Raw genomic sequence first — 4,495 nt, forward strand, 5'->3', positions numbered from 1 at the left:
ACCTTCACATCTTCCACCAGTCCTTCTTTGTTTGTTTCAGTAAAGAAATGAAATGAACTTTTGATTCACACACATTGAGACCCTAAATCCAGACATCAGTTCAAAGAAAAATTTTCCAAAAGGGAATCAATAAAAATTTGGTAGCTTAGAAAATTCTTCTCAGTTTGACGGCTGCTTAGATGACATGTAAAATAAATAATTTAAAAGACTACAGTGCCACACTTAAAGAAATTGGTATACTTAGAAGCTATATCTGGCTGAAACCCRTTTTGGTGTCGTTAATGTCATAGCAGAAAATCAGGTCTTTCTCTTTTCCTTTCTCCCACTCATTCATTTACCAAACAGTATGATGTTTGGTGCTCCCTACCCTACTTTGAATAAATGTTCACTATTATATTCACCTGCTAAAGGTTTATGATACTGTGATGAATATTAAACAGTTCAAGAATGATGCAGAAAGAAGTTACTTGACGGTGATAACTGATCATAACAATATGATAGAGATTACAAATAGTAATGACTTCTACGCATCTGAATGCACATTATTACAAAGGAGTGCTATAGGTCTTGGGAAATGATAAAGACTTTTTGTGATTATTTGTGATTGTAAACATATATGGGCCATGTTACCAGCATACTCTGAGTTATGCCATAGTTTACAACCTCTGCTCTACACCATCCAATGACCTGTCTAAGGAGAACACACTGATTTTTTGCTCTGACTTTATTGTCTTGCTGTGGCAGAAATCCTACTGATTTGCATCCTAGAGGTAGCCACATTTTAATAGATTCCATAGTGACATTTTTCAGATTGTTTTGATTGATGGATTTCTATGTATTTCTGATAGAGATGTGGATTCACCTAGAAGTGTCACTACCAGAAGTGTTCATAGGCATGCTGTAACATATAGGTGTTTGCTTTTCTTGTCTTTTAAAGAAGTCCCAAGGAACAGTCCACAGATTTCAGGATTTTCCAGAAAGTAGGCTGAACATCCCTGTTCTGTAACACAGCCTGCTGGGGATTCCCTTCTGAATTAAATGTACTTCACAAACACAGGGTTTGATTATTTCAAGCCTAAAATAGCAATGAACACCTACAACTGGGATGACACAAAAAGCTGAACAGACAATAAACCCCACCAAGCTGATCAGAAAGCAAGAGGTTACAGCTCTTCACATATAGAATGAATGGCCCTGCTGAGTGGTAGGATTCACAGCAGAGGTTGAAGCTATCTAGCCTCATTATGTCAAGAATAAGAAAAGTCATTCATGCTTATCTTTTCAACCTACTGTGGGAATATCTGCACTTGCACTGGTTGACAGGAATGTCTCTTTTCTAATTTATGGGAAAACATTTTGGCTAGTAGCAGCACTTGAGATGAAGCCTGCTGTAGATACAGATATCTGTGCTTCCCAGAAATCTGGAGAGATTTGCATTTGATCCAAAAGTCTCTATTTGAAATTGGAACTATGCTTCATGCTCCTTATCCATGAGCCACTTACTCACATTTCGTACAGTAACCAAGGTCTGTATGAGACACCATATTAACATTAACAACTGAGAGTTAATACAAGATTGAGATATMTTCTTTATAGCCATTATCCCTACCTCCTTATCTGTGCATACCTAAGTGAAAGCCATGGTAAAAGAAAAGTCTATACAAATGTTTGTTACTATTTTTGTATTGGACCTTTTCAGCAGAAAATCAAGGAAGAAATATACTCCCCTTGAAAATTGCAACTGGCCACAAGTGACACTTCCTYGGGCTACAGACATGATTTGCTTCTTATTTGTTGTTGTCATGCCAACTATTTATTGCTACAAGTGAGACCAGGGTAAGAAAGGAGATGCTCAGTTCTGCAGTACTAGCATATTGCTGACATCCCTTTCCATTAGGCAATTTCACAGACTGTTTTTTGGATAAAGAAGGAAGGGACCCCATGGTGTGCCTCTTTTAAGACCCCAGTGAATGAGAAACACTGTTTGTCCCTCTCAACCAATAGCCTCTAGTCTTGGTGATCTGAGAGGAACTACTGAAGAACAATTGAAGACATAGCTGATGATGCCATAGTTCTTGTTTAATAGTATACTTGTTTAGAGGCTGAGGGTAACAGAAATGTTTAACTAAGCACATGAAAGTAAGCAAYGTTTCTGAAACCAAATGCAAGCATGAATCCAGACTGGCACATTCCTAGCTAACCCTCCACGTCTGCATACATCCATTATTTACATCTGTGGCTTCTTAAAAGGTACAGTTATTGATCTCATTTCACAGCACTGGAAAGAAGTGAATGCAGTAAGTGGACTAAATGCTAGCAAGGGAGCACCAGCCCTGAATAGCCTGTCTTTTCCATGGAGTGGAGAAAGGAAGGCATTATATCTTGATCTGATCATGCAGTGCCCATACAGCTGAACAACTTCTGAAATGCCTGGTAAATTCCTTCAACTTTACTGTGTATGAATTTAGAAACTTAAAAAAAAAGTCTCTAAGGATCTCCAAAGCTATGGCACAGCTAATTCCTTTCATTGTGCATCATTAAAATATGGTGGTCAGGAAGCACTAACAGCAAAGCAGAGATAAAGCCCTCTGCATTATCGAGAGGAAGTGAAAGCCCCCTCTGAGAGCAGATAACATCAGTTAGGTAGAGGAGTCACTTCCCAAGTGGAAGCTGAAATCAGATACAACTCTGACAACATCCACCAGGAAGTCACAGAAATCTGCAGAATTCATTAGTTTCCAAGAAGATTTGGATGTTTTTTTATATCTAGGAAGTTGATGTACAAGGTATTTGTACAAGCAGGTTCAACAAGGAGCATGACAAAGATCCTGTCGCCTGTGCCTCCAAACATACACATGTCTCTTTGCTACCTGATGAGCCATTTATTCAGTTGTGTCCCAGGCACTTCCTCTGCTGTCTCTGCACCCAACAATATCTGATCTGACTTTGCTTCCTATGATTCTTTTCCAGTGCTTCATTTAAATGTCAACGTCTAGTCAGAAAATTGAAGTAAAACAAAAACAAGCAATGGTAGCTAATATTCTTATAAATTGTTATAATGGTAATAGTAATGAATATAAGTTTGGCCATGACAGCTCCCTTTCTGAGACATTTTATTAGCTTTTGTTCACTACATCAAATTTCTGGTCATTAGTATAATTGTAGCTCTTGCTACTTATCCACTTTTGCCATCCTTTTCTTTCCATCCCACCTTAACTGTTAAGAACCCTTTCTCTTGATTCCTACTACTATCTCTGTGTCTACTCACATGTCAACCAGTGATTGTTGTGCTATTAATAAATAATTTTGAGATCTTGCATGAATGACATAGCATTTCAAGTATCTCACAGAGTTTCCACTGTACTTGGAATGACCTTATTACAAGATTGGGCAGGAACTGTCTGGTGTCAATATCTGGTGTTTGTACCACCACTGTTTCACTGATGTCTGATGTCTAAATGGATTTCTTCATTTTATGCAATACCATTATATAGGCCAATTGTTGGTACAATCATGATCYTATACGCGATATTTGCTCACACAAGCTAGTGTAGAAGTATGGCAAATGTACTGTGGTGACACAATACACGGAATGGTAGCTATGGTCCAGCACAAAGATATTATTTCTATTTATTCATTGATAAGTGAACAGTAAATGTGGGAGGGGAGAAGCTTACTTATGAGGCTTACTTATCCTAATGACTCACTCACTTTATCTATACTCAAAAAASAAGATTACTTACAAATTTTTATCAACCTCTATTTATAATGCAGTGCAACTAGGACTAACTATTTACAGATAGTGCTCTCCACCATATAAATCTCTATCAGTATTCCTTGTAGGGCAAAGGCATCCTAAACCACTGCCTGATCATGCTGGCAATCTGCATACCAACTTGAGAGCTACCCTTAATTTGCACAACAGGCAAAAAGATGCAGCACTAATTTTCATGTAAATCTGAAGCTGTAATTTTCACAAGCTCATCTCACTTTCATTACGCATTTGGAACTGGGAAGGTATTACAAAGTTGACTTTGCCTGTATTTAGTATAGTAATAGTTCTGAATGACGGTTATGCAAGTGTACCCTCTGAAAGTCTTTCTGCACTGTAATTATGTTGTTATTACAAAATCTTGCAAAGCTTCAGTTCTGAGGGTAGAAACACCAATCAAGCTACTTTTATACATCTGAGTATCTCATTTATGTTCAGTGGAACTACTTTTGTATAAAATCGCACATGTGGAGAAGGTGGATGAGGGTCAATGTCCGTGAATGATAGATGAGTCCTTCATTTGAAAGCTAAAAGCTTGAGCTGTAGAGAGTTTTTCAGCCTTTGTCTTCTGTACATCTAGCAAATGTCTGGTGAGCAGAACTGGAAAGTACCTAGAAAAGGGTCTTATTTCTCTCACATGAAAGCAAGAGTTCAAAATAGAGTTAAGTCCGGGAAATTAAATGGAGCTCGACTGCAACAATGATTTCCAGGAAAAAGTGGCTC

Source organism: Apteryx rowi, unplaced genomic scaffold, assembly GCF_003343035.1.
Source record: "Apteryx rowi isolate R43461 unplaced genomic scaffold, aptRow1 scaffold_516, whole genome shotgun sequence".
In the NCBI taxonomy this organism is placed as follows: Eukaryota; Metazoa; Chordata; class Aves; order Apterygiformes; family Apterygidae; genus Apteryx; species Apteryx rowi.